The 20,880-nt window shown below is 34.3% G+C and overlaps 1 long non-coding RNA gene across 1 annotated transcript; it reads left to right on the top strand.

Annotated features, from left to right (window-relative positions):
* Positions 1-19,763: 19,763 nt before the first annotated feature.
* LOC116175156 lies at positions 19,764-20,447 on the top strand. The gene is made up of 2 exons (XR_004146257.1): positions 19,764-19,910; positions 20,198-20,447. It is a non-coding gene; the product is annotated as an uncharacterized LOC116175156 (long non-coding RNA).
* The last annotated feature ends 433 nt before the right edge of the window (positions 20,448-20,880 follow it).

Raw genomic sequence — 20,880 nt, forward strand, 5'->3', positions numbered from 1 at the left:
TTGTTCACGTTTTGATGAATCGTCCCATCATGCGAAAGGGTCACTCCAAGGACTGCACGATGGAAATGCAGAGTTTAGAATAATATGACCGCCATTTTCCACCACATGCCCATTTAATTTTCAAAAAGATTACGACTGGAAGTCACTACACTTATAAATAATGGAAACTAGTTACTTATAATTATTTATTTATTATCTGTTAGTTCCTAGCTTTGGTGATATAATATGTAATTGTACCAAAAATAATTTATGTAATATAATCGATGGAAAGAATGTACTCTGAGCCAGTTATTCACGAAATGTAATGTAGATAATAAATATGCAGGATTTTAGCTTGTTGGGTTTGTAATAATTAAGCTTTGTATTTCAACATTTATGGATAATTGAAACTGTTAAATTCAAACATTTATAACTTTGCCACGTTTGCACATCGATACAAGCCAATATTCATAAATTATTTATGTAATGAGAGCATCCCTTACTGTAACTGATTTCCATTCCTGTCACAAGTGCTCCAGTTATTAAATCACATGGATACGTACGAAACGTTTCAATGAAACTTTTCAAGCTTTCTTGCGTGATCATGTGAAGAATTCAGTGCCTGATAGCACTTATCGTAAACGTAATAAAGCAACTTCAATATCACAAGAAGTACTGAAAAGTAAATTGGAAATTGGTAACGATGGGGAAATGCTCTTGATACGATAACTGTAATCGTACATTGTATTCACCGATGGAGGCGATTATCTCTAAAAGTAGCGTATTCAGTTCGGCTGGCACTTGAGGAATGTTATCGGCTACCAGCACAGCTATTATGACAAAATATGAATAGGTACTTTATTCAATAACATCAAACATGTAACCCTAGCACTCCTACTCGTGAATGTAATGGAAAAATGCTATTGTAGATCGAAAATGTTTATTTCAGAACAATACTACAAGACACTTTGGTGATGGAGTAAAGCGAGCTATGACAAAAAATTCTGATATAGGTAATTAGAGGTAGTGTCGAGTATATACCTAAAAACTTGGATTGGTTACACATTCTTCCAAATTGAGAATCGAAAAGGTATTTGGGCAGAAAAGCTTTCTGTTCACCTGTCACTTCGATTCCTTTTTTAACTACTCCACACAAATCTCAAATGTAACGATTTTTTTTTAGATAAAAAGATGCTTTAATTATAAAATTACTGTAAAGGTCCTTGCGGAATTAAAGATTGCTTGATGATTCTAATTTGTTTATGAGTAAAAACAATGTCGACTAGGAAATAATTTCATAAATAAAGTATGTGCTTTGTGTTTTCTTCATCCAACTACATAACTATAAAGGAAATTGTGGGGGTTTGCCCTTGCAGTGTTTGTCAGATGCTTGAATGAAAGGTAGCATTCTGATAAATCAGGCCTGTAAATCTTGGATTCGGTCGTTTGAAGATAATGGTTTTGACGTGACAAGCATGTTACATCCTAACGGAACAGCATTTACACGCCATGCATTCGATTGTTTTGCTTTCAGGGTCCGTTTCAGACATTCACAGTCACAAGAACAGTTACCATATCAATTTCCAAACCAAGATTGGACTGGAGAAAGGTGGAAAAAGTCGAAGTCGTCAAAGAGATACTCCAAACAAATTTCTCTTCGCGAGTTTGAACCACCCTGTACAAACATTTCTGTTTCCTATAGAAAATCCTCGTTCAAAAATTAGATTTTTTAAAGAAAACTCGCATTTACTTAACAATCCGCCCATAAAGAAGGCTGGAATTTGTGTGGAACATGAAATATCTTTGCTTCCTTGTTTCATGTTGTGTAAAAGGTTCACAAGACACCCTTTTAATGCACACAAAAGTTCCTCTCCGTCACAAAAATTACAGTTCGTCAAATATTTCTGTTTCATTGTTTGATTTTGTTTACAGGGTTCACAAGCCACCCCTTTAATGTACATAAACTATAAAACACCCTTGTTTCAAAAATTAGGAATTTTTAAATAAAACGCATCTTCATAACAAACCGTCTATTATGAGGACAGTAATTTTTGTGGTTCATCAAACCTTTTTCCTGCTTCCGTGTTTAATTTTGTTTATATTGAGCCCAAGTTACCTTTTAGTGCACATAACAGTGTAAACCTTCCTCCTTTCAAAAATTACAATCTTTTTTATGAAAACTCTTACATAATAATCCGTTTTATTATGAGGGCTGTTATTTTTGTATAGTACATCAAATATTTTTGTTTCATTATATTGTAGGTACTGTATTGTTTAACAGCCACAAAGGCTGAAATACATTATTTTAGTTGAGCTGCCGTGACATAAACTACCTATAGAGGAGTTACTTTGTGAATTTTCATGACTTTTGAAATAACAACCTAAAATTAGTCACTAGCTCTTCGTCTATTATTTTTGTGGTACACAAAATTTTTCCTGTGTCATTGTTTGATTTTGTTTGGAAGGTTTAATAGCCACCCTTCAAACGCCCTTAAAGGTTTCAAAAGTTATGAAAAAAACTCATTTTTACATAACAATCACTAGGTAATTGATACAGACAATTTTGCAAGTGATACGTTATTTTCGATAGTGTATATGATGCTGACCAAAAAAATAATTCATAATTATATTTGATATATAACATAGCAGACAACCATTCAACAATTATTTAATAATAGACCCTTTTATTATTTAAAGAATAGTGCGGTGGTTCCTATACATGGTACGACAAGACGTCATCATCAGATGGCTTAAGATAAAAAACCGAATTTACATTAAAATTAATGGGGAATGGCGTGTTTGTAGGGTTTAGTATGGGAAAAAATTCGAAAACGTGCAGATTAAAAAAAAATCATGAATCAATGAAGTCAATCGAAATGTTTAGTCGAAACGTTTGATTTTAAAGCTACTAAATCACTCTAAAATAGATAATTTTTCATAACGGAAAGTAGACGCCTTTTTAACAGTTCCTAAAGCAATTGATGGAGTTAGCCACTATTTTTGCTTTTACAGTATTTTTTATTTTACAGTTCGAATTCAAAACAGACTTTTAATATATATATCATTTTATTTTGTCGATGAAATGCAAAAGAATTTACATCGAACTAAGTGTACGTTGACAACCAACAAATTTAATGTCTACCCCATTTTCATGGTAAATTTCTAATGAAAAACCCTTGATGTTATAAAACTATTTTTAAAATTTTAGGAAATACCATTTAAAACTGTACAAGTTTGATTTTGAAAAATGACCTAATTCAGTTATACACCCGATGCATTGACTCTTCAGAGCAAGACGCAAAAACGACAATCCAGGTGTACAATTGATTTGTAACTTGCAAGCATCAAGAGGTTCTCAGTTTTTTTATTGCAAAAGGAAACGAAAGTGCCTTTGACCACACATTTTCCCCAACTATAATAATAACGCAATCACTAAAGAAACACCTATATAAAGTTACTTCCGATTCTATAGCTTTATGACAACCCATTTGAACAAGGTGGTGATTTCAAAGCGACGAGAACAATGTCTTTACGAAGCATCATTAGGTCGCTTCCTTTAATAAACTATTGTTACGATCTTGTCACATCCAATCTATAAAGGGCTAATGGAGACTAATACTTCGACCTAATATAACAGATGCGCGAGGTGTACCGGATTCCATCTTTTATATCGTAAAATAAAAAAAGGCACAGGATTACCGAAATTATTTTTTCCGCTTTTTATGTTCCCCACGGATGTATATACTTCGCAGAATCCCATTTCAATGTCTTATTGTAGATCTAGTTAAAGATGTACTTCGAAACGTGCGGAAAGCTATCTCTCATTATCTACGCTATATTATGTTAACGAATTTGCGTTGTTGAAGATATTCAAACTGTGCGAATATGCCAATGATAAGCGTTTGTACAAAATGGATAATAAAGATGGAATGGCAGAAAATAGGAGTTGGGATGTTCTATGGCACATCACTAATTAGTTTGTTAACGATCCCTCCGTTTTTAAGTAAAACTCCAAGTGTACCTTTTAAGAACGATAGGGATCCTTTATATATAGTGCGCTTATCCTAAAAATATGAATAGTTTCCCAGGTATACTGAAAAAACTGAAACAAATACGTTTTTCATTGTGAAACCAACCTACCGCAAAAAAATTCGGATACACACAACGGATTCTTGGGAAAGCTGAAGTTGTGCAAGAAAATTTCTTTGGAAGATTTCAGCTTTCCTGATGGAGCACGCCCTGGGTAAGCATCAAATTGATTTCCAGAAAACTGAAATATTTATACTGTAGCGAATTTTCTAGAGCGATATCAAGTCGCCACAAAGTCGGTAAACAATTAGTCACGGGAGATAAGGAAGTAAAGGGGATGTGAATAATTCTTTTCATGAAATATTATGATATGTTAATTCGCGACTTCTTTAAAAGCTTTCTCTTCTATATAAGCAAATTGCTCAAAATCCATGCCAAACTACTAAAGAATGAGATAGGCCGGACCTTCCCACTGTCAGCAATCTTTGATGGATTTTCTTCGAAACACTGCCTTCTGTTCAAAAAAATGTCACGACGTTTCTTCGCTTAAGTTTCAAATCCTATACATTAGCTCAGAAAAAGTGGCGACTGCAACCAAACTTTGAGAGCGAATTATAAACTGTTACAGAAACTTGATGCGATATAGCATAATTATTGTTTTCATAGCTAGGTAGATAACAAAAAAGGCCTCACGTATATGTATACACATTTAAATCAATTTAATCGCTTTTGAAGCATTTTTTAATTTAATTACAGTGCCTTAGAGAATATTTTAAAATTCGTATTACACGCTATTTAAACTAAAAAACAATCCCTGTCAGCATATTTCATATCAAGCAAACAAACAAGTACGATTAACAGCTTTTAAATTTTTTTTTTATTAAATTCCCGCTGTACGAATTGTACCTACCTACCGACCTACGTTAATATGTACACACGAGTGTTACTGAAAGAAATGGAAGAATGAGTGTGGAGGTTTTTTCTCAAATGAGATAAAAAGAAACAATAAGCGCATGGTAAATCCTGGGTGTCCTAAGTTAACCCTATTTGCAAATTCCAACTAAGCTAAATGAAATTTGATATAAACAATTAAAGAAGACAATAGTGGAAATTATAGTTTGTAATTTAATATCCCTTACACAAAAACTCAATACAAATTAACACATAGATAGCAATTCTTCACTCAACTGCTAGAAATGCTTTAAACGAAACATAACCTTAAGGTATTAAAGCTGGAAATTATTGAAAAACGATTCTACTTTGCACAATTGAAATTGATAGAATCTGAAGAATCGTTAGTCTACTCTAGGAGCAACAATTTGAATAAAAAGTGCATTCGCTGAGCTACCCTGACGCCCCATCTTACAAATTGCAATTGTCCTTTACAGAGCGATGAACTTTTTACTATTATAATATAATATACCATAACCCCCCCTCCCCTCCGTAAGCTGCCCCACATTAACTTTAAATCTTTGAAAAAACGAAGTAAAAAAAGTTAAAAAGAGTCGTATAAATTCAACTGGCTGTTTGAATATCTATGAATTTATTTTGTGTATCACAGTAATGAACTCAGCTCGTCCTTGGACACCCTATGTACTCTAATTTCCCCAGATGACAATGCGTTCTATCGTGCTATTATTATTAATATAATATGAAACAAAGCCAAATTAATTATAACTATTATTTAATCATGCGCCGTAATCAAGGGTGAGTATAGCCATAATTACATCTACAACGATTATTCTACTCATTAAAAGTGGAGCTCGCTCGAGTGAATTATGGTGTGAAAATATATAACGGTAGCGCACTTGCCAATTAGGAGAAAAAAGAGGAAAAACTAGATCACAATTTTCCAGGTATGTGTTTTAGAGTCAGTCATTAGACATGGTAATGAGCAAAGTAATGAAAGGAAATGGGAGCAGATGAGTGATGGAATCTCGCTTTTCATTTGTAAAGACCGGAAGTTCCCAAGCTTCGAAACTGTTTATTACGGTAGCTTGATGAGGAAAACGCACATATGCATAAACGCCACTTAGTGGAAAACGATTTAAAAATGATTTTTGCTATAACTGTTACGCTCCTATTCGACGAGCGATGGCTCATTTTCGCTATGCCGTTTTCCAGCTGCAGCGTTAAATAAAAATGGGGCTACTTACGTTATTCAGCTACAATGAAACCAATTTTAAACGTGCATTTCCTTGTATTTCATAAATTTGTTGCATGTTAATAACACCCTTCAATCCTATTTCTCTTTACGATGTAAATAATAGATATGTTGTAACGAGATTCATTACAGATAAATTCTAACCGATAAGAATTACTAACATTATTAGAATGAATTTTCATTAAAAATCATAACGATTCTCAAATGAAAAACTTTTTGACTAAAAAGAAGTTGATTAATATCCTGAAAGTTCCCATTTCGAGTGAAGTAGTGCACGAAATAATTTCTAGAACTGATACGAACATAAAAAACAGCAAGATAAACATAAAGCGTTTCGACAGAAAAGGTGCCATCATCATCAAATATATTGGTTTACCAGAAAGCGCATATGTAAAAGCCAATATCGGACGTGGATTGAAAATGTATACTTATGCTAATCATCACAAAATCGATAGTGCAACGACGTTTAGTTTTCAGATAGCTGCAAACGCTGATTAAAGAGTCATCGTCTTTTCCGATTTACTTCATTTAGTACAGAATCACAAGAAGCATTCAGAAAAGAGCGCACCGTGTAAATGAAAAAAAGATGAGCCCCATGAACTAGAACTATTACAATAAGTCCGAAAACAATTGAATATGTAAAGTTTTCTAGGAATTTCGTCTGATTTTGTGTACATTTGCATTTATATAACTTCCACCAACATTGGGAATAATTTAATTTGTACTTGGGTTGGTATTATTTTATTCGATCGAATGTGCAATTTAAATATTTTCCTACCAAAACGTCATATGTTACTGCCGTATAGCTACAAATGCACATTTTTTATTGTGGTACAATAATATTCTTCGGTTTTATTAAAGTTTCCGGTTTCTATTCCATTAGATAGACTTTTATGTTCCTCTCCGGCTATAAAATCATACCATATTTCAATTTATTTCTTACTTTGTGTTCTCAGTAATCAGCAAAAGTGTATTGCGACTTTTCCAAATATGGCTTTTGATGGATACGTGATCTAGAATTTTAATCATTAATCAATTTTCGGCTAGGTTTTCGGTCTTTCTTGTGGACAAGATGTGGTCGGCGATTGTAAGCTCTAGGTAAACTTAATGTAAAAGCAAAATTACGTTACTTACAAAACGTATGCTTGCAAACATGGAAAGGACAGAAAGCAAATTATTAAAATACGGTTTAACACCAAAAGCAAAAAGACGCAAGAGATTTTATGTTTCGGTAAAACACGCAAATGCAGAAGAATTAAATAAAATTATCTACCGAATAAGGAAATAAAAAATATAATTCCATTTAAATAACAAGACTGGTATCCACAGTTTGTAAACCACTGGTTAAAAAAAATTTGTTCGTGTTCAATAAAATAGTCTTGCAAAATACAAATTGTTCGCTAATTCAACCGATCTCGTAACCCTTAGGTATAGTTCTTGAGATAGCAATAGTGGATAAACTAAATGAGCACCCTGTAGATTGACAGAGAGAACAAAAATGGTGCCTACATTAATATGAATTAAAAGCTTACAAATTCGCCAGTTGCAACCGAAAATATAAAATTCGTTTAATTTTAAAATTTAGATTTTTTGATAAAAAGACTACAAAAAACTAGTGGGAAAATATCATTATTCGCTTTTTACAGCGCATTCAATGACATCCTGCACATTACATCTTTATAATATTATAAAATCCTAATTGCAGTTCACAAAAATATGGGTAATGCATTATGAGGGCCCTTAGGTACGTTTTCTAGTTTAATGTAATATGTCACCTAAATTTTCACTTTGAAATCATACTAAAACCGCGAAGATAAAACATTTCCGTGCCATGGAAAAGTTTGGGAAGCTTAATTAGCTACTGTACTGTTGATGGAATGTACTCATTTTCAATAAAAGAATTTAATTAAGCGTGGAACCCGATAAGTTTTGTGTGTTTTTGATCTACCAATATTTTTACGACGAACTTTCACGAATGTTATTCAAGTTATTCAATTAACTTAAAGGCCACTTTCGGTAGAGACTCATGCCGGGGAAGAAAAAAATGTGCAGCGACCTAATTTCTACTCATTTAAGCTTTTTCTTGTTGTTTCGCAGATAAGGGCGTTTGCAACAAATAAATGATGAATAATTTACGAACGTGATTGAACCAGATATTATTTTTCCATTATTCGTTATTTATTGGTTAGGGGAACGAAATCGGGAGTCGCGTCACGAGCCACCTTCTAAAGCCAGCAACGCCCTAGATTATTACAACTATTGGAATATTTTATGTCTCCGTGTTTCTGTGGTTCAAATGCCGATTATAGATTTGGACAAAATAAGAAAATAGTTTCAAGGGGAATCTGATTTAGAAAGGTGAGATTTCGTGCCAAACCAAGCTGGAATCTGTATCAATTATTGTCAAATTGAAAATACGGCCGTATATGAGTAAACTGTCGGAATTGTGTCAGGATGCCTGGTATTTTCTAGCAAATTGAAACTGAAATAATATCCCTGTCTTTATGACTTACTAAATTGTAGCTAAAAGCTCTAGCATCAGATTAATTAAGATGAAGCTTTAGCTTTTTACACATTACTGTTCTCATCTTTTGGTAATAAATGACGAGAAAATGAAGCATGAACTCAAATTAAAGCGACGAGGTACAAAAATGGCCAATATTCTTCAGCATCCTATTCGAGGGAAGATTTTAAAATAAAAGCTTCCCTTTCTAAATAATCTCTTTATTAAAGATTTGCTTTTCTCAGCTTAATTACACCCATATTTAATGCAAGGGTTTAAAAAACAAAATTTTCTTGTTTACCAATTAATTATATAAAAAACTCATTAGGTCGAAAGAATATTAGAAACTCCAATTAGTGTTTACGTAAAGATGTAAGGTTTATTATGGAAACTTTTTTTTAGAATACTTTTAATTAAATCCCGGCTTAAAGTTAATAAAATGTTAATAAAATTTAACTGGGGATGAAATACGACCGTCGTTCATCCCAAATTGCCTACACATCAACGATAAAATAGAGCCGTTTAATGTAGTTTGTGTACAGTGTGAAAAACAATTTGCAAGATCGACAAACTGATGCCGCGGAGATATCACTGATGGCGTAGCACATCAGCGGTTATCGTAATGATGGATTCTGAAATCATATTTGTCCCTAACGATACGCAAAAAGGAAATTAAAGATATGGCGATAAGCTTTGAACGGCAGCGTTCCGAAAAGTGTGCTGCAGACATCACATTTTGATTTTACATTCTCCCTTTTATTTTGACGGAGTTACCTTGTCCTTTGTCATGAGTGCGGCACCTTATTTGGCTATGTGTATTAGCTAAACCTTCCATATTAAAAAGAAAACGGTGGGTTGTTTATGGGCTAATGTGGTGGAAATTTTACTGGAAAACCGAGACAAAAATTGAAATACTGCCACTTCAGCATAACACGCATTTATAAGCTGCGTGCTTTCAGATACTATCTCTGGCTTTCAATATTAGCAGGTATTCTCTAAAATTGGTGAAAAAGCACCCTAAGCGTATGCGTCGTCAAACACGCCTATACTTTTCGTATAATGCTTATTTCTTTCATTTCCTGTGTTGAACTTGGGTTTAATTTTACGTACTTAATACAACGATAATTTCAAGCAATCGATTGAAAAGACATTGTAAAGGCTGACCGTGACAGGGTGACCGGTGGGATCTTGGAAACCATAAGACATAAGAAGTCGAATAAATAAAGGCAAATTTGCACACGAATCTAAAACTGCTTCGAATGCCGAATACTTTCGAAAAAACCGAAATACCCAGATTTAATTCTTTATTGGTTTATTTAAATCATTTTATAAAACAACCACCTTCTCATTGCAACTTTTGTTCCCTAGAAGTTGGCAGGATTAGATTTTAAGTTCGAGGTTTTGGCTTTTTAGTAGGAGAGCTGGTAGACATTTTTGGGTAGGTATTTGAGGCACGCTGAAAACTTGCCCAATACTTCTCCAATAATACTCAACACTCAATTCCAGACCTGGCGAGGAGTAGTGGGGCTAAATCAACCCTTATATTTTTAAAGATAGGAATTTTTTTTCAAATATGTTCTTGAGGTACTTTCAAATTTTTACACCTTTAAATGTAATATTTATAGAGCGAAAAAATCAATAAGCCAGATCATTTAGTGGGGCCCTACACTTTACCAGGCGCCTTCAAAGTTTGAAAAAATGTATACTGCCCGCCATAATTAATACACGAACACCCAGTGTACTTTGATCACTTTTGATGAAATACATGCTTACCAAACTCTATAAAAACAAGTCTTGGTCGGTGTTAAGGATTTTAAACAAAAGCGAAAAGCGGACTGTAATTTTGATTAATATTTTAGAGTGATAAAATAATAAAAAAATGACTTACCTCCAAATATTTTGTCTCTGATGGTTTATACACAAGTTAAAGGATTGGAAAGAAAGGATTTGTGTCAAATTGACGTATAAACGTATAACAATAATTAATACAAACAAAACTGAACTTGATGCAATTGGCGTGTGTAGCGTTAAAGCGAATATTCTCCAAGTGAGAGTTTAAAACTGCACTATGCGCTGCACCTATAGATAATAAAATAGGCAAAGCGATAAAATAAATTTTAAATTTTATATTTAACAGTCGTTTTTTCACGAAACTCCTACGGATATAACTAGGTTACGGTTGGATGAATTTTTTTACAGACTAATGGTAGGTACTGCCAATGACTTGACGGTGTTTCTTTTTTTCATTTTTTCTCTAATTATAAAAAATAAACACTGTCAAGTCATTAGCAGTACCTATCATTAGTCTGTAAAAAAATCAGTTCCATTCATACTACCGTAACCTAGTTATATCCGTAGAAAGTCCTGCACGTGATACAAAATTAAGGACTTTTGACTTTGACTTTTGGAGGTGAAGCTCCTAAGCCAAATCGTTAGAAGCCCTAATGTTCATACCTGATTGTGTCGCGAGTGTAACAAAGATAGTTGTATCAGACGAACTTAGAAAATGTTGTCTAGTAAAAACCTTCGTCAGTTGGACAGACATTTACCTACAACTTTTTGTGCGCCCTTCAAGTTACTGTACGGTTACCGCCTATGAATACACTATTCTACTCGTATATGGGAACTTAAAGCTTCCATTGGGAACAGTTTCATAAATAAATGTATATAAACAAGCAGACTCTTATCAGAAATTAACGAATGGATACTAAAATGTACAATCTGAATTTCAAATTACCCCCCAAAATAATCTGCGACAATGCTGACACCTCTTTTCGCATTAATCTCCGATTGAAATCTTTTACTCCATAAATTCAAAACACTTTGTATGTACCTACCGTGATTAAACGGGTTTGTTTTGTATGATAACTTTGGAGTATGGCTTTACTGAAAGCATAAAAGATAATACATGCAAGGATGTTTATGCATGATAAAATTTTCGCTTAAGGGCGACAATTTGTAGGTTATCACTTGTGCGTTTGTTGTTCTGGGCAAGACTCAAGCCGCTTATGTGTATAGAAAATGAGAGCGATTCAATTTCCGTTTCAAAAATATCGACTTAAGTGTTCATGGAAAGCGCCGGAAGCTACTGTAATTTAAATATTGTTCAGTTCGCGAGGACGTGTTTGAGTTCATTAATTTTTTATTGTCACGCATTTTATTCTTAATACACGGCCGTTATTTCTAGTGGAAACATCGACAGACTTACCCTGAAACGATGCAGCAACTGAGATTTTAATTCTATTAAAGTTGTTACACCTTTATAGCACTACTATTAAAAGCTCTCTGAAACATCCCCAAAAGTATATAAGTTTGTGCAATATTTTTATTGTGGCATCCAAACTTACTCATTTAAAGTTTCACTCTGAATGAGTTGTTTTATTGGCAGCTTTTATACCAAGTTCGTATCTAAACTCTACGTACAGTCCGGCTACGATTCGTTTGGAAATTTAGAGACTTCAGAATTACATTTTGCTATTGTCAATCTTTGCAATTCATCAGATTAGGAATGTCAATCTAATGAAGGTGAATTTAAGATTTTCTACAATTGAAACATGTTGTTTAGATGCACGTTAGATATGTGCTGTCCAATATTCGTTCTTTAGCAAACTAAAGAACAAGATACGAAGAATCGCATACCATTTTCAGTATGGGAATTTTTTGACACTCGGCTCATATTTTGAAACACGACTTTTAATCCGGCTCGAATATGAATATAAATATAATGGCACTGGTTAGTTTAGTTTAGTGAATTCCCGGGGGTTGAAAGGAGTGGAAAGTGGTATTTTGGAAGTTGTGGCACAAGTATTAATTTAAGGCGAAAATGTTAAATGTAAAAGTTACAGAGAATAAAAAGAATGAACAACTTTGGTATGTGCACTATTTTCACATAACCTCCGAAAAACAGGAGAAACTGCTTTTTCGTTTTTTATTTTTATTTTGCGAAAAAAATCGCAGTGGTTTAAAAATTAAAGAAAAGCTTGTTTTATGATAAAAAGGAGAAAATTTTTTTGGGCCCGTAAAGTTGAACCGTTTCCAAGATCTCACGATTTCTGAAAAAAAAAACACTCTTTTTCAAGGGGATGAAAAATCTATTTTATTTTCCATCGTAGAGGTGCGCGGGCTAGCAAAATTTTCGGGAAGACATTTTAATAAACAAAAATAAAAAAATATTATTTCTTCTTCTTCTTCGAGCAAATCAGTTTTAAGATATACACGGTTTTTGACATGATAAATCAACCTGTTGCATGCTAATAAGATTTTTTTTAAATCTGTCTTCTTGCTTCTCTTTAATGTTGCTAAAATATTCTCTTTTGGTTCCTTATGCTCAACTGTTTTAGTTAAAACATATTTATTATTTCTTTTTTCTGCATTTTTGCCGCAATAAAAGCAATTCGAAGAAAATCGAATTATTTTGCTTCCTGAATAATTTGTTTTTGTTCACTGACTCTTCTTCATGCCTGTTTTACAGCTGATGCAATTGCGCTGGGCCTGTTGAAAAACTTGCAAAATCTGCAATAAGGACGTTAGTTTCACCGACCAAAGCAATAAATGATTTGAGATATAAAACCTGGAATAAACTTCATGAGGATTTTATACTACATAATTCTTATAAATTAATAGTTATTTACATAAAAGTCAGGAAAATCACACATTACTTGCGAGGAAATTTCCGCCCCTCAATGTTACCTTGAATTTTTGTCATATTTGAAGTGCCTCTTTGCGTATTATATTTTACATCGTGTATTCCATAGGCGTGATTATGAATTTTGATATCAGGTACCTAATCGAATAATAAGCAAGTAATCTTTAAATGTATTTCAATATTAACAATATTTGAATATTATCAACTATTCAGGTTCATTTTATAATTACATTAATCAATGTTGATATGGGAATTCATCTACAAGAAGCATAAACAAATGCCAAAATTTAGAATCAATTTAGGGGCGAAATGTTTTAGGGGAAAAGTCTCACAAGGAGTCCGAGGGTAAAGTGTCAGAAGGGGCGAAAAGTCCGTGGGCGAAGTGTCACAAGAGGCGAAAAATCCGACGTCTCCTCAATGTTTTGTATTTGCTGATAACACGACATTCTGGTGGTGTATTCGGTTACATGTCGTTAAATTTCTTGCCGTTTCAAATTATCCCCTTCTTATTATACCGAAATCACAAACATTATTATTGAATATTCTTACTATTAGATTATTTACTTGTATCTGACAAATCCTGCATTTTCTGTGTTCATAGTATAAACCACCCTCAATAGAATTATCTATAGATTAACTGATACCTTTCTCGCACACAGCATTGCCACAAATTTATTTTGAAACACAGAAGACCTGAAACTTCAAACAAGTTTCTAACAGAAACTGGAAACCAACGTAGATTTTCAACATCAATTTGTGAATATGCACAGTTGTAATTGAAAAGGAAGCCATAACATTTCTCAATATTTAAATAAGCGGCAAGCAAGCTTCAACTGGAGTACCTAATTCGCATTCCTAAACTCATGAGATATTTAAACTGATTTAAATAAAACGTTCACATCCTAGACCAAAAGCTTGGATTATTTAAGTTCTATACAAGCGCTCGTGAGAGTAGCGGATAAAATAATAAATTTTAAATGAAATAGGCAAACAACTGAGTACCGAAACGGTACTCGCGGCCTTCCTAACATTTATCGTGTATAATAAATTAGTTAAACAGAAGCCATTTTTGTCCATCTATATTAAGGCGGAATAAAAATAATTGTTAAGTTTTAATACAAAGCCCTAATTAAATACTGCAAATTTTATAACATTTACCTTCAAACGAACGGAACTTTGTACGTGAGCATAAGCCCGGTTTATGAACGGGGGAATTGCAATTTAGATTAAAATTTTAATTGAAGCATGTTCCAAATGTTTTAGTGGAAACTTTTTAAAGCTAGGCGCAAACACAATATTGAAGGGTTGTAAAACCATCCCAACATATACAAGAATTTTAATTATTATCCCGTGTTTAATGCCAAGCTGGCATGCAGCGATACCGTTTTTAATATATACCGATGCAATAAAATGGTCGTGGGCTAAATGGCTACGTTTCCCCGTTACGTGTGTCAATTTAACAAGGTTGTTTTCTTTATAGGGTAAATCAATAAAAATAACAAGGCACTCCTGAGGAAACCGGTCCGATATCAAACTGACTTGCAATTCACATCTCATCTGCAATATCATGAATTCTTCATGCTACCAAATAGAAACCGTATCACTTTATTTAGAATGGAATGATTCAATTTAGGTTTTGAAAGGTACCGCTTCAGTTCTAAGCAGCAATGGCATGAAAACTTAAAGAAGCATTCGCGTTTTCAGCGACTGTGCTCATTCGTGCGAATAACTACGAATTTTAAATCCGAGTTTGCATCTTATTACAAACTAAGTACTAGAATTATTTGAATATAATATTTTTCTGTGAAATTAGATTGTAGAAGCAGGAAATCGTGTGAATTTTAGCGCTTTAAAGTTTGCGCTGAACGTTGAAATTAAGATAAATTATATGCTTACACACCTACGTTTTTAAAAGTTTTTACTAATTAAGACATACGTGTCGTTCCAACGGTACATTAGATATATTAACACAAAAATAGGAACGTCAAAATGGTTAACAGAACACAGATTGTACACGTGACCTGCTGAAGCACATTTACCCATACGTTGTGTCTTTTTGTTTCCTTTAAAAACCCTAGCTAATTGGGAAAATTATGGTTTTGAAGGCATACTAATAATTTTTTAACGATATTAACAAATACCATTACTTTTTATTTTTTGGTGCGTAATTTCTTGTTATTGGCATAAAACTTATTTCCTTGGCGAAATTTCTTTACGGTTCCGGGGTACAGGAAATCTCTTGGTAGTATGATTGAGAAGTTACTTGGTAGTATAAGAACTGTATCCGTTTCTCTTGGAAGTGGCATTTATATCTACGTTTATTACCATTCCGTTATCGTTCAGTCACTGGAACAGTTTTTGTAGGCGGTCGGTGTGCTCCTCCTCGTTCTTCGATGCATCGAGAATATCGCCGATTTACGCGTAACAGAAATCCAAATGGAGAGACACATTGTAAAGTAATAAGGGCAACATGAAGACCAAGGGCAAAATGGATGCAGAAAGTGGACGTGAGATCAATGATTATTCGAGACTGAAGAAGAGTGGTAAGTGAAGTACTATCACAAATAATATCACTTGTCGATAGATTCACGATAAAGAACTCATGATTTGACAAATTCCCCAGATGTAACAGAGTGTAACAGTTGTAATGTCTATGTCAAACCATTTTTTTTAAGGCGTCGCTACAAACTCATCCTTGATAAGATAAAAACGTTTTTCCGTAGATGCTAAAATATTTCAGTATATTTGTTGTAAATAGCCAGCTTAAGACGGGTCTAAATTGCCGTGTAGGATGAAGGGATGCCAGGAAATGATAATCCGCAGCGTCCTGCCAGGATCTAGAATGTTTTATGCGTGTCTTCATTGGCTTTCATTCGTAGGTATTACTAGGATTACCGACCTGGATTATATCATTAGGACTTATAATCCTACCACATTCATTTGAAATTTATGTGCATTAATTAAAACAAGCTCTGTTCTCTCTTTATGAAACGGCGTAGACAACGTGTACGGTTTTAGGAAAACATTTCTATTTGAGAGGAAAAATTACCATACAAATTTCCCACAATCACAACGTACTTGCCTATTCCAAAACAATATCCAATTGAAATGATGCCAGCACGAGTGCCGCCGTCGCACGTGTCGCTGATGTTTACCTTCGTAGAGAACGGAATGCTTATTCGAAAGGCCTTATACCTTCAATTGAAAACAAAAGTCCGGTGTCAGGTAGGCTGTACTGTAACGAAAACAGATAAGAAAAGGAACAAAAGTCAATATAGGATTCGGAGCATGAAATTGTCAACGGCAGAGTCATTTCGGGACGTGTTTGGAAAATATATCAAAGGAAAAACTATATCCAATTACCAAAATAGACGTTCTGGAGAGAAAAAGACCACAAGTTGCAACAGGTTCATGCGTAAAGCATCCCAACTCACTGTCGTTACTGAAACAATAAAGAACACCGTTGTTTCATTGTCAGTTTGGGGAGGAAGTAAAACAATTACGTATAATTGTGAGTAACGACACTCCCTTTAAATGCAACATAATAGCATGTTAATGATAGCAGCAATCAATACACGAATTTCATTTATTCGCCTCGTTTTGACCTAATAATAAACAATCACCGCTTGATTGATCTCTGCTGATTGGATGTGAAGGAGAATAATTCCATAATTGGCGGCTACAAAATTTTTCACTTTACCGAGCGCAAATGAAGGGTTCGGGTAGATTGACTTTGTCAAATCGACCATCAAAATGAATAACGTTTGCAATTCGGATTTTACATTCCGCAAAATCTCAAGAGAAATTGAACGTTAACCCGCTAGGTGTTTGCAAGCACTTTATTTGGAATAAAATTAACTAGTTGAATCCAAATTATTAAATTAAAGAGCAAATAAAGGGATGAGTTACGTCTACCGAAGGGTAGATTAAAATAAAAGGTAAACGCTTTCATAAAGAAATAACCGAGACTCCGGTTGATAATCCAATAAAACGTTTTCCAGTTTTCTGCGGTAATCTTAATGAACTTTACAAATAACACTTGTTCAGATTTTAAGAGCCAGGGTTGTAATTTTTCAAAATCATCAAGCATTCAGAACAATTTTGTATTAATTAAAATTTTTCAAGCGGAAAGTATTTATTGTGCGGGGTCTAATAGACTGGTTCACTTTTATAAAAAGCAGCGTTTTAACAGGTTCTAGGGGCATTTCAGACAACATTTGGCCAAATAGGCGTTTTTACTAATTTGGACCTGCTGAACACGAATATCGATGTTGGCATCTCGAAATCTGAACAGGAAGTTCAGAATTCAAGATGGCGGCCAATTTCCGAAAATGTTGATCTTTTCACTCATGCGACCGATTTTTTCGATCTAAAAACGGATTATAATGTTATTCCTGATGGAGGTACGGCACGATAATAATAGTGAACAAATGTTTAAACAATGATTCCATAGTTTTTCTAACGTCAAAGTGCGTAAAAGTGGAAACCTTTTTTTCATAGTACTGTATGGCTACTGTTTAAATTTGTTCATATCGTGTAATTATTAAATTATTTCTGTTTTGGCAAGCAGACCAGACGTCCGTTTGGAAGAATGCGCACGTCCCTGGCCCCATTTCGGTTAATCAAGTAGGACTTCCCAGAGTGGAGAAGTATTGCCAGGTTTCAGGAGCTGCGAAGCTTTAGATCTAACAATTCTGAACTCCATTCTCTTGGGATTCCATCTAATCTTTTCTAGCATTTCGTCCATTTCCCTAATTACGGCATATCAGGTGTAAATCGCAAGATGAGACCCTAAACTCTGAAATGTCGCTCAGACTAGTATATCTATCCTTGATTTCCTGGGGAAGGAATTGAAAATGGCTACATTCCCATTCTCACAACGTTAGATTAATTCCGAAGGCTGCTCTAGATATCGTCCTTTGTCTTTGTAAATAGGATTGCTCGTCAAAACTTTGTTAATGTTGCAAGGCTCAACTGACTTGTACATGTACTACTCCCTATATTCTCAAGAAGACGATTGACCTAACACCATGAAAATAAGATAAATTTGTCTTCACTTTTCTATATGCTTTTATACTTGAATAATAATAATATATTCTGAGTAATTAATACGTAGCAAAATAAGAATCTTCCGACAGCGCAGTTTAGTTTAACTCCTTAATTTTTTTCATTTTAAAATTAACGTCAAATTCGAAAGATTGTAGTTATCTAAACTTTATGAGGAGAATTATGCAATATAAACGCATGTCGGGAATACTTATACGTGTCAGGATTACTATAAACAATCGTTTTGCAAATCCTCCTTTTGGAAAGGAGAGCTAGGAATTTCTTAATTCTTAATTTTACGCATCCTGCCGCTATAGTTATTTGTACAACTAGTTTTGAAAGTGATACTTTTTTTCATGAATTTGCAGTTTGATTAATGAGAGCGGAGCCCGAGTTAATCAAGCAAATTCATGGAAAAAAGACACTTTCAACACGTGTTGTACACGAAATTTTTTTGCATAGTGATCCATAATAACCCACAATTGAATAATTTTATTGACATTCGCGATTTACTGTCACTCAAAAATGGATGCTATTGTTCATAGACAGGACTAAACTCCATGGAAACGCATAGTAAAAATCGTGAAAAAAGTACCACTTTCCATACGATTTTTCGTTAAAAAAAGTCCGATAATTTCGTCACTATGTAAAAAAAATAGTTATTAACGTCATAAGGCCGATATGTAGCAAATAACGGACGCGATTGAAGTTTGTAAACCGAGGCGTCAGCCGAGGTTTATAATCAACCAAGTCCGTTATTTGCGTATCGGCCGTGTGTCGTTCAAGATTTTTCGTGATCCCATCATCTGGAAATTATATATTTTGACTTCATAAAGATGCAAACTTTTCGCATAGTAAAATATAATAATTATCTTGATCATGGTATGCTTATGGTCACATGTTAGCGGTTGTCATGGACTTAAAAATAAACAATTTAATAAAAACGTATACTGAGAGAAACTGTACGACGCTTTTCCAAAAGTATGGACGAAATTGAAGGAAAATATCAATATTCCTCCAGACGTATTAGCAGATTCCATGGCTGCAAATGTCGATTTGCTACCAGAAAAAACCAGGGCGCGATATGATATCATAAAGAATACGTAGATTTCAAGCAATGGCGTAACATTAAGAGGATCAATTTAGTAAATGAAGACGTGTTATTACCGTACGTAAAGAGAAAATCGGAAATGTACTCGCCCAATTCATTATGGACAAAAATTTCAATGTTGAAATTCACTTTGAAGGTAGAAATGACAATTTACATTTCAATAAGGTTGGTAATTTATTTATGTAGTGTATTTATCTTGTATTGGGAATGTTTATTACATTGCAGATTCGGAAAATTATTCGTGTTTAATGCATATCAGTTATACCAACTAAACGGTTAGGGTAAGTCGGGGGAAGATGGCCATATGGGGAAGATGGCCCACTCAAATAATTCCAATGTTTAACGATCGATGGCGTTGCTGGTGCTGTAATATAGATCCTAGTGGCATCAGTTTGCTGTGTAGCATGTGTATTACGCACCACGATTGTTCAATGTAAGTATAAAATAACTTTGATTGTTTCATTGGCTTGAATATTTTTCAACCACATACAAAACATTATATGATAGCATATGATACATGTTAGTTTCATGCTGCAGGTATTTTTTTTTGTGGAAGTAGAAACTTTAGAGATGATCCTAACCTATAGTTCCGGTTGGTGCTGTAGTTATGTCGCTGCAAACCTGCTATGGCCATCTCTCCCAGACAAAAGGGATAGATGGCCATGTTTTCTCTGGGTGTGGTGGCCATGTAGTTAATTGCATTATTTTTGTTCTTCGTAGATGCCAAGAACGTATACCCCGAAGCACGTTCGATGCCGTGGCAATTGGAGCCAAAATGATTTGATACTTGCTATCGAAGCTGTGAACCAGAACAATTCCTCCGTCAGACAGGCTTCCATGACATTCGGCATACCGCGAAAAACCCTAGAGGGCAAAACTATTCCTTACCTACTGGTTTTTACTGTTTATTTTTTGAATTAATTAATGATGATTTCATGTTTCATTTTAGCACCAATAAATACTTACCTTACGTTGTCGTTTGTACCCTGGCCATATTTCCCCTAGTAGTATGGCCATCTTACCCGATAGGTTGGGGAGAGATGGCCAATTGCATTGTTTTCGTTTTTGATTTTTATTTTAATCATTTTTTTTAAATAAAGTCTTTTTACCTCAGGATGTAGATTGCCGATACTTTAGGAAGTATATCCATGCAAGAGCGGTTCTTTATTGCAGTTTCTAGTGAAATTTTCATGCACGATATAAAACTATGGCCATCTCCCCCCGACTTACCCTATACAAAAATACGCGGATTTGCGTCCTCAAGTAGAAAGTAGAAACCCGGCGATTTTTCATTGGCTACCACAAAGAAAAGTGTGTTAGGCAGGTTGTGGGCATTGATACCAAACAACTATGTCATGTTCCGATGGAAACGCTGCAACTACAACATCCATGGCATAGCTTCT

The sequence above is a fragment of the Photinus pyralis genome, unplaced genomic scaffold (genome assembly GCF_008802855.1).
Source record: "Photinus pyralis isolate 1611_PpyrPB1 unplaced genomic scaffold, Ppyr1.3 Ppyr1.4_LG6, whole genome shotgun sequence".
NCBI classification, from domain to species: domain Eukaryota; kingdom Metazoa; phylum Arthropoda; class Insecta; order Coleoptera; family Lampyridae; genus Photinus; species Photinus pyralis.